At 44.0% G+C, this 11,411-nt stretch overlaps 1 non-coding gene across 1 annotated transcript; it reads left to right on the plus strand.

Moving 5' to 3' along the window:
• The first annotated feature begins 1,460 nt into the window (after positions 1 to 1,460).
• LOC120970121 (small nucleolar RNA Z247) lies at positions 1,461 to 1,599 on the plus strand. The gene has a single exon (XR_005764867.1). It is a non-coding gene; the product is annotated as a small nucleolar RNA Z247 (small nucleolar RNA).
• The last annotated feature ends 9,812 nt before the right edge of the window (positions 1,600 to 11,411 follow it).

Here is an 11,411-nt window from a genome sequence, read left to right on the forward strand (position 1 = left end):
AATTCAGTAAATCTGGTTGACCTGCTGAATTATTTGGCGCATAGAGGCACATAAACAAATCTTGCCAATTCAGTAGTTCAGTATACTATTTTTGTCGGACTTATTACTTTGGTTGTATGCATCCTAACTATGTAGAGGCCAGGTGCCGCTCAACATGCTTTGTATCCACTTGATATTATATTTTGAGTTAATAAAAGTTCCCTTTCTTGGGGGAAAAAGTAACCTGCTGACGGCATTGGGTGGAAAGTTCTCTTGTAATGCTAGTGTTTGACAGTGCCCAATGCTGTATGAAACAAATAGCAGAACTAATTGTGTAGATTATCTAAAAACTTTGTTTTATCTCTTTACGAGTATATTAAAGTTTTAGAATGAGAAACTTTGAACATTTTAACTGGAAAGCTAATTAAACACACCGAGCTTAATTACTGGAACATTCAACATTGCAGCAAAGGATGAACTGGACTTTAGATGCAAACCAAGCACATGCATGCCAACAGGCATTCTTCCAGTATCATACTTGCTGCCATAGTACATATATAAGTACAAGGTCAAATAGTTTCTTGTCATAGAGTACTTCTTCAGCAAGCAAGCTAGCTAGGCAAACACCATACTAATTAGCAAACTCAATCAGCTAGAGGCGTTGAAAATTCTATAATAGCCGATGGCAACGCTTCTTGCCTCCTAATTTCTATGGCCAGCTTGCGAATGATTGTTAAATAATATAGTTGTAGTTGTAACGTGACATATGTCAGGGGGTAACTTGTGTGCGTGTGTTGTAACCTGGGCAGGTTGTTGGAGATTAGAGATCCTTATCTTGTACAGTCTTGGATGAGGGGTCAAGCTAACACAACAACCTGCCAACCCAATTGTAATCTTGTTCTCTATTTAACACGCACGCGTCCCTGCCTAGAGGTATACGCTTCACCTTTTTTCTTTCATGATAATCAGAGCCTACCTCGGGTTCATCCATGGCGAGCTCTTCCTCCACAAATTCTTTCCCCTCATCTCCGTTTGCACACAACGCAACCGAGAAACTTACGAGAGGGAACGAGGCCTTATGGCGTGCCACGGTGCTCTCAGCCATCAGGGGAGCGCAGATGGCAAACTTCCTCGACACCGAGCAGCCGGCTCCACCCATGACCATTGAGGTCACCGGCGATGACGACAAAACCAAGACCAAGGCGCCGAACCCAGAGTTTGGTGTGTGGTATGCGCGGGATCAGCAGGTTTTCTCATACCTGCTGACCACGCTGCCGCGTGAGATGGCCGTCCAAGTGGCGGCCTGCCACACCGCAACTGAGCTGTGGAACACGGTGCAAGGGATGCTTGCGTCACACACCCGGGCGCAGACTGTCAACGTCAGAATTACCCTAGCCAATCTTCAGAAGGGCAACTCCACGATCACATAGTATGTTGGTAAGGTCCGAACTCTTTGTGATGAATTAATTGCTCCAGGGAAGGCCTTGGATGACGAATAGGTGATCTCCCACATCCTTGCTGGACTCGACGAGGAGTTCGACCCAATGGTGTCGGCCATGTGCTCCAGGGTCGAGCCTGTCAAGATCCCGGAGCTGTTCTCACAGCTTCTGAGCTTTGAGACTCGCCTGAATCTCCGCGACGGGTCCTCTCAGTCGTACGCAAATGTGGCGGCGCGTGGACGCGGCTTCAACAAGAACAACAACACCATCGGCAATGGTGATCGTGGCGGCGGTCGCTGCTTCAACAACAAACCAGGCGGCGGTGGTGATCGTGGCCGTGGTGGTGACCATGGCCGTGGTCGCGGCAATCCAGGAGGACACGATGGAGGCAGGGGGAACTACAACAAAAACAACAACTCCTCTTCCAAGCTGGTGTGCCAAATCTGTGGTAAAATTGGCCACCCCGCTTGGAAGTGCTGTAAGCGCTACGACTCTTCATATCAGGGAGGAGAGGAGCACTCGGCCAACATGGCTTCTCATCAGTATGGGGTTGACACCAACTGGTATATGGACAGTGGTGCAACCGACCATATTACCAGTGATCTGGAGAAGCTGACCGTCCGGGAGAGGTACACGGGCAACGATCAGATTCATACTGCAAATAGGTCAGGTATGTCGATCATATTGGTTATGCAACTATTCCTACCCCAGATCGTAATCTTCATCCAGAAGATGTTCTTCATGTTCCGGAGGCAACTAAAGATTTGATTTCTGCAAGTAAACTTGCTCTTGACAATAATACTATTGTTGAAATTCACCCTCATTTTTTTCTCAGCAAGGATCTGAAAACGAGGAAGGTTCTTCTTCGAGGCAGGGGTAGAAGAGGTCTCTATCCTGTCAAACACACCGGGGGAAACATCTAGAAGCATGTGCTCAATGTCACCAAACCACCTCTGGATTGGTGGCATAGACGTCTAGGTCACCCTTCTTCCACTATTGTTAGGAAGATTCTTAGTGAGAATAAGCTCCCATGTTTCAATAATGATAGCAATAAGCCTGTATGTGACGCCTGCCAAAAAGGCAAAAGTAACCAGTTACCTTATCCACAATCCTTGAGTGAATCAAAATTTCCTTTGGAACTTGTTTTCTCTGATGTGTGGGGGCCTGCTGTTGAAATATTAGGCAGAAAAAAATACTATGTGAGTTTTATCGAAGATTTTAGTAAATTCACATGGATCTATCTCATCAAGCACAAATCTGAAGTTTTTCAGAAATTTCATGACTTCCAAAACCTTGTTGAACGACGTTTTGATCGAAAGATCCATGTTCTTCAAACAGATTGGGGAGGGGAGTACGCAAAGTTGAACTCTTTCTTCACCAAAATTTGAATTTCACACCATGTCTCATGCCCTCATGCTTATCAGCAGAATGGATCAGCTGAGCGCAAACACCGTCATATTGTTGAGGTTGGCCTCTCCTTGCTCGCCCAAGCCTCTATGCCCTTGAAGTTTTGGGATGAGGCCTTTCTTGCTGCAACCTACTTGATCAATAGGGTACCAAGTAAAGTCATAAATCATGAAACTCGCCTTACTAGATTATTTGGTGAAACTCCCAACTACTCCTCTCTTAGAATTTTTGGGTGTGCTTGTTGGCCCAATCTATGTCCTTATAACACTCATAAACTTCAATTTTGATCAAAGCAATGTGCTTTCCTTAGTTACAGTAATTTGCACAAAGGCTACAAGTGCCTTGATATCTCTATAGGACGTGTATACATTTCTAGGGATGTGGTGTTTGATGAAAACCTTTTTCCCTTTGCTTCCCTTCACCCTAATGCCCGTGCTCGTCTAAGGGCTGAGATCCTTTTACTCCCTCCTGAACTACTTAATCCTACTGATCATGGGGGAATAATAGTTGATGATCATATGATTAATAGGACTACTAATGGGTCTGATGATGTAGGAAGCCGCAGTAAAAAAATGCAACAGAAAACGCTGGATTTGGTCATGATTTTATGCAGCACATACGTCCAAACCAGCCTGACACGGAACACGGAGCAGATCCTCCTGCGCACGCTGATCCCGAGAGATCTGGCGGCGCTGCTGCATTTGGCGCACGCATGGACTCAGAGGCGGAACCGTGCACTCCGGCTGGCGCGTCCACTCCATCTGATGCGGGCAACCCATCAGCGGGTGACAAGCGGCCAGGCTCGCGGTCGGGTGTGCGGTCTGGCGCAGATGCACCCAACACGTCACCATCGCGCAATGATGAGGGGGCGCGGACTCCCGGGCGTGTGTCGCCTGGACGCGGTTCCGTCTCGCAAACGGGCCCGACGTCTCCTGCTGGCGGGACCGACACGTCGCTGTCTCGGGTGCATGTCTCCCCTGACAGGACTGGATCTAGGGAGAATCCCCAGCGTGATCGCGTCAAGAACCAGCTGCAGGATCCTCTGCAGCGTCAGGATCTTCTGTGGCTGTTGAGCCTGAGCGACCCAGTACACGGTCACAAAGAGGCATTTTCAAACCACCATGTTCCTAAAGATGGAACAGTCAGGTATGATAAAAATTTCAAAATGGTAAACTTTGCTGCTACTAGAGAACCTGGTGATCAAGCTGAAGCATTAGATGATAAAAATTGGAAAAGAGCTATGGAGGTAGAATATGATGCACTCATGAAAAACCAAACTTGGCATCTAGTCTCACCAAGGCAAGGCAGAAACATTATTGCAAATGGGTTTACAAAATTAAAAGAAATTCTGATGGTACATTAGATAGATACAAAGCTAGAATAGTAGCAAAGGGGTTTAAACAACGTTATGGAATTGACTATGACGACACTTTTAGTCCAGTAGTTAAGGCAGCTACTATTAGACTTGTTCTGTCTATTGCTATTTCCAGGGGATGGACTCTTCGCCAATTGGATGTACAGAATGCGTTTCTAGATGGCATTCTCGAGGAAGAGGTGTATATGAAGCAAGGTTGAGGATATCGCTTATCGTTATCGTCTCGGTCAGCTAGGGATTAGAGATTAATCGGAAACCGGCCAATTAATCGATTTTATCGGTCGACTATTAATCGGATATTTGTTTGCAAATCTCAGGTTACTAACACTAAAATACGCTATATTCAACACCATAACAATATTTGACAGAAGTGTTACCTTGATTTCTAGCCTTTGAATCCTCATATAATGACAAACAAAATAGGACAATAGTACATATTGCGTAACAAGGTCCACAAAACATAAATAAACTTAGTTTTTGCAAACATAGTGCCATGAATAGGTCTGATTTATCTGTAGATTCCCAATAAATCGCTTGTTAGAACGATAAATCGGTCCAGAAGATAAACGGCAAAGATAAGGCATAATCTTATTGGTCACCCCACGATTAGCGATAAACCGGAAGATTAATCGGTGAATCGAAAGATTACTTGAACAGTGTATGAAGCAACCACCTGGGTTTGTGGATGGCACCAAACCACAATATGTGTGTAAGTTGGACAAAGCACTATATGGTCTGAAACAGGCACCCAGAGCTTGGTACTCAAGACTAAGCACAAAGCTGCAACAACTTGGTTTCCGACCCTCAAGGGGAGATACTTCTCTGTTTTTCTTCAAGAACGAGAAGGTGATCATTTATATGCTTATTTATGTAGATGACATAGTTGTTGCTAGCTCCTCTCAAGAAGCCACCTCAGCTTTACTTAAAAATTTGAAGAATGACTTTGCTCTCAAAGACTTGGGAGAATTACATTATTTCCTTGGCAAAGAAGTAAAACAGGTACATGAAGGTATACTGTTGACTCAGGAAAAATATGCTAAGGATATACTCAAGCATGTAGATATGAAAGACTGTAAACCCTCCAGTACACCTTTGTCTACAACAGAAAAATTGTCATTGAATGAAGGAGAATTGTTGAGTCCAGAGGAAGGGAGTAACTATAGGAGTGTGGTGGGTGCACTACAGTACTTATCCTTCTTTGTTAACAAGGTTTGTCAATTTCTGCACTCCCCTACTTCACTGCATTGGACAACAGTAAAGAGGATATTGAGATATATTCAAGGAAGTGCTGGTACATGACTCAAAATATGTAAATCACCCTCAACAACTATAAGTGCTTTTTCTGATGCAGATTGGGCAGGGTGTCCTGATGACAGAAGGTCTACTGGTGGATTTGCTGTTTTCTTTGGTTTTAATCTTATACCTTGGAATGCAAAGAAACATGTAACAGTCTCTCGCTCTAGTACTGAAGCAGAGTATAAATCTTTAGCGAATGCAACATCTGAGGTAATGTGGGTGGAAACTCTATTAGATGAGCTAGGAGTAAGAAGGTCAAGTACTTCTTGCTTATGGTGTGATAATCTTGGAGCAACGTACCTCTCAGCCAATCCAGTGTTCGATGCAAGGACGAAACACATAGAGATTGACTTTCACTTTGTCATAGAGAGGGTTGCTAGCAAATTGTTGGAAATCAGGTTTATCCCAACAGGAGACCAAGTGGCAGATGGTTTTACAAAGCCACTACAGATTGGACAACTACAAGCTTTCAAGAACAATCTCAACCTTGACACATTTAGATTGAGGGAGGATGTTAAATGATATAGTTGTAGTTGTAATGTGGCATATGTCACGGGGGTAACTTGTGTGCGTGTGTTGTAACTTGGGCATGTTGTTGGAGATTAGAGATCCTTATCTTGTATATTCTTGGATGAGGGGTCAAGCTAACACAACAACCTGCCAACCCGATTGTAATCTTGTTCTCTATTTAACACGCACGCGTCCCTGCCTAGAGGTATATGCTTCACCTTTTTTTCTTTCAATGATGCCATGCAAGCAAGTGCTTGCACTATCGCATTTTATTCAATTATATCAAACAAGTGCTTCTGAGCAATTAAAGAAACGCTAATTAAATAGAGAAAAGCATTTATCTTTCCGCAAAAAAGAAGATAATCATTATCTACGTCAATTTTGTCGCACAGTACCAGTTTGCTCTACGGCTGGCTTTTTTTAGAAGAAAAGGGCATCTGCCCCTGTTCCATTTCCATCAAAAAATGAAACCACATCAAGTACATGAATTTTCAGGTCCACGTAGTGAGCTTTTATTCATGCAGAGAGATGTGAGCCGTGTGGGGGTCTCTTTATCAACCTTGTACAAAGAATTCACCAAACCGTAATAAGCAATAAATGCAGACTTGTAAACAGCGACTCAGAAGCAGTGATGTCTGGTGTTGATATGGCAAATACATTCTTATCGAACCATGTATGGTTGTCAAACCAGACCAAAGTTCCATTGCTCTTCCTATAAATACGAAGAAATGCCTGCCTCTGCCTGCCTCTGTGGTCTGTACTGCAGAGAAGCTGGCCGACTTGAAGTTCATCTCGCCAAAATTTTCTTCCGAGTGTTTGTTGTAGGACTAGACCTGGGAGACATCAGAGAATGTGGCATTTCAAGCATATGTTGGCCTTCTCTTACTCAGGTCGTTTAGAGACAGCCATAAAAGGTCTCCAAAAGGGCTTGTTTTCTCTCTACCACTTGAAAGTTGGGACAAGTTGTTTGTAGTTGTATTTCTCCTTTAGGTAATGTATTTTTGCAGTTTCCTTATACCAAACCACGCAGTACTCCTTTGTGGTACAAAATCAGGATATAAAGCAAGGTATATGTCGCAAGCCGTGAGTGTAACAGATGTCAGGAGTAATGTAGTACTGATTGATCTTTAGATGTGTTCTACGTATGGTTTCGATGTTTTGTTGATAACTGTGTAAATATTCATTTTTGTGAATGTTCTTACTCTGGTTGCTCATATTTGTGACCGAACCATGTGCGTATTCCATTTCTCATGTCTTACTTCCACCTCATAAATGTAGTTATATATTTGAAATGAGTGCTAACTATCTATATTACCGGTTCATGCTATTTTCGACATTGCAATCATGGTGAAATTTGCAGCATTACTGCTATGTGGCATTGCAGATCTTGCTTTTTTAAGACAACCAACCTCGTTTTAGCAGACCAAGGCATAGCCTAGTAGTGGAATGGGGCTGATGCCTTCCCGCCCACCCAGGATCAAGGCATCATATTTACAATTTTGGTTTGTCGCACCAATTATACTGTAGGGCCTTCCTTACAGTCTTCCTGTAAAAAAAAAACCACATCATAAGATATGCCTTAGTAAATCTAAAATTTAACTTCGGTAAATATCGAATCAGTTGTATTGTTTATCCTTTTATTTATGAAAGGCTAATCAATAAATGGTTGTATAATTATACAAAAACTGAGACCAACCCAAGGGTTAACCCTTGTTGACTTCTTTTATAGGAGAAACTCCGCGACCGCTGTGCGCCAAAGCCGAGGCTCGAAAAAAAAAAGCTCGTCATAAGATATGCCTTAGTAATCTAAAATTGAACTTCGGTAAATATCGAATCAGTTGTATTTTTTATCCTTTTATTTATGAAAGGGCTAATCAATAAATGGTTGTATAATTATAAAAAAATGAGACCAACCCACCTTTTATAGGAGAAACCCCGCGAGCGCTGTGCGCCAAAGCCAAGGCTAGAACACGGACGGGCTGGCAGCTACCCTAGCTGCCCAGCCAACGGGTCGACGCCCTGTTCTCGTATAATCTATCAATTTATATAAAACAATCTACATGCGTTAAACATCTACTTTTGATTTATTTTAAACATGTGGTATATAAGGTCTCGATATTCATGACTAATTTGGGTGCTGCGTATTGGTAGCAGAACTTTAGGTTCTCGTCTCCCTGTTGACCCACCCTTGTGACAGAACTATTTATGATCTTTGTTTGCTCAAAAGATTTTCACCACAAGTTTTCAGGTTGACGTAGAGCCTTATTCATGCAGAAAAATCTGCAGCATTCTGGAACCCTTTTGTCAATAGTATAATTCTTTTCACCAAACAATATAATCAATATGTACTTTAATATCCATTTCAAAAACAAATGTAGACTTCAATACCACTGACAATCACCTAACGTGTGGTCAGAGTTGTATGCTTGTGAGAATCACTCGCTGAGTCCTACAAAATGGGGGAGATGGAATGCCTACCTCCGCACTTCAGAAGAGCTGGCCGACTTGATGTTCGTTTCGCCATCATTATCATTGCGTGCGCGCAGTAGGAGAATAGGCATGGAAGACATCAGAGAAGGCAGTGTTTCAGATATTTGAGGAATCACCATGCCATTCGTCAGTTAGTCTAGAAATAAAGGTACCAGTTCCCTAACTGAACTGACTTCTGCTGCGGCCGCTGTCCATGATTGCTACTTCGGCCATGATTCGAACTCTGCTGGCCTTGGATCACGATCCAGATTAGCCGAGATACTATGCAGAAATTTTGGCACTTCTGCTTCGCTTGGATCAGGATCGGTTACACCTTGGGCATATTGCAGATGCTGGGTTGTAGCAGATTGATTATCATTTTTATCGTGCCTAGTATATCTGTGTAAAATTAGCTAATATCATACCAATACCTACTTCGCTTTGTTACAAACTTACAATCAGCATGTAAAATGGTAGGTGGTAGCAACAGACCTTTTGCTCAAGTTGCCTCTGCGGAGTCTTAGGAATATACTAAAACAGACGATTTGTCAAGCTGATCGCAACTATCAGGTGTATGGCGTTGATGCTATAAAACTGATCATTTAAATAGTAGGTTGATGTGATATTTACATACCTATATACAAGATTTACTCGAAACAGGCTTTCGCCCCGCTTTATAAATAAAGCAACAACCGAACAGAGTACAGGGCCGAACGATACAGAATGATGGGGTTACCCTCATACAATGCCGATCCCACAATACCCAGATCGCGCCAAACGCACGCGACTATGCTACCGAAAGAGAATACAGGTAGGGCCAGATACATCACCATGCTATGCCCTAAACACCTAAGCTCCATGACAACGCCCCCAGGAGGGAGAACGGCGCAGAGCGTCGTCGTTGCCAAGTCCAGACGGACAAAGGATTTCACCTGGAAGCTAGCCACGGTAGGAGAACCACGATAACGTCTTCAAGAAGACAGTGGCGCCGTCGTCGGCACCAGGGCGCTAAACTTTCGCTTCACCGCTCCCCCGTGCTACCACGAGGCCTCCAGGATGAGCGCGACGAGATCGGAACTCCAGATCCAGATTGAGTCAATGCCACCACTAGAGACAGATAACGCGCCCGAGCCACCCCCCGGTCCACCTCTTGTCGCCGACACGGCCAAGAGAGAAAGCACACCACCTCCGCCATGGAGCCCGCCGAATAGCCAAAAATGTGGACCATCTCCGAGGCTGTCACCCAGGCGTCTATGTCCGAGACACAGCCACCCGTCCAGATCACGGTGCACCACCCCGGTAGGAGGAGTAAAAGACGACTCCTTTCACTACTAGCATAGCATCATGAACAGAGTCTAGGTCAATGCATCCACAGCAGGAGGTGTCGACGCATGTGCATCCAGCTAGTCCCGGTGGACCGGGGGAGACACAACTCCACGGCTACCGACGGCTGTCGTCGAGCACGCTCGCACAACGCCATGTCCCAGGTCTTGGCACTGATCTGCCCGCCACAGAGTAATGGGGTCCCGACCACCACCTTCGACCCCGTACCTGCGAGGAGAGGAAATCAGCCCAGGAGCACAATCCGGGCTAGGCCCGATCCCACCTACCCGATGCCACGGCACCGATCCGCCTCAGGTCCAAATCGGGCCCACCCGAGGGTTGAGTTGTTGTTGTTGTTGCTGCTACTCTTCTACGTTTATCTAGACATCATCATAACATTGAGGTAACACTCTTCCTTGTTGCTATGTAGCCTAGGATTGCATATTTAGACATTAAGTACAATGCATGTTGCTATGTAGGCTCAGATATATTACATATGACCATAGTTAGCCTAATGATAAATGGGTTACAGATATAATCAGTTAAAAGTCCGATTCACCGATAGTAATATCATACTGATACTAAGGTGTTGTAGGGAGGAACCCTAGATGGAGATCTTTCACGAATTTGAGAGGACATCCCCAAGAACACGCAGAACACGAAGAACACAAGAGAGGGGAAACACTCAAATTGACTAGATCCAATCACACATATGCTAGATCCGAGAACACACAAGAGGTCACAGTGATCCAAGAACAACAAAGGAAAGATACATGGTAACTAGTTCATCCCAATCCTATGAGGAATGAGGTCTTGATGATCCTATGATGGGGATCTATCCACTAGGTATCTTCTCCATAGGAGGTCTTGATCTCCATGGGAGAGGTCTCTCTTTCTCACAAGAGGAGGTACAAGGAGCAAAGCTCACTAAATCATGTCATATACTTTGCTAACCCTAACAAATGACCTAGGGACGAAATATACAGGTGGCTGGAGGTGAGGGACGAGAGGAGGGGAATGATGTCTACTACACAACCTTCTTCTTGTAGACGTTGTTGGGCCTCCTAGTGCAGAGGTTTGTAGGACAGTAGCAAATTTTCCTCAAGTGGATGACCTAAGGTTTATCAATCTGTGGGAGGCATAGGATGAAGATGGTCTCTCTCAAACAACCCTGCAACCAAATAACAAAGAGTCTCTTGTGTTCCCAACACACCCAATACAATGGCAAATTGTATAGGTGCACTAGTTTGGCGAAGAGATGGTGATACAAGTGCAATATGGATGGTAGAGAAAGGTTTTTGTAATCTGAAAATATAAAAACAGTAAGGTAACTAATGATAAAAGTGAGCACGAACGGTATTGCAATGCGTTGAAACAAGGCCTAGGGTTCATACTTTCACTAGTGCAAGTTCTCTCAACAATAATAACATAATTGGATCATATAACTATCCCTCAACATGCAACAAAGAGTCACTCCAAAGTCACTAATAGCGGAGAAGAAACGAAGAGATTATTGTAGGGTACGAAACCACCTCAAAGTTATTCTTTCTGATCAATCTATTCAAGAGTCCGTAGTAAAATAACACGAAGCTATTCTTTCCGTTAGATCTATC

Source organism: Aegilops tauschii, chromosome 7 (assembly GCF_002575655.3).
Source record: "Aegilops tauschii subsp. strangulata cultivar AL8/78 chromosome 7, Aet v6.0, whole genome shotgun sequence".
Taxonomy (NCBI): Eukaryota; Viridiplantae; Streptophyta; class Magnoliopsida; order Poales; family Poaceae; genus Aegilops; species Aegilops tauschii.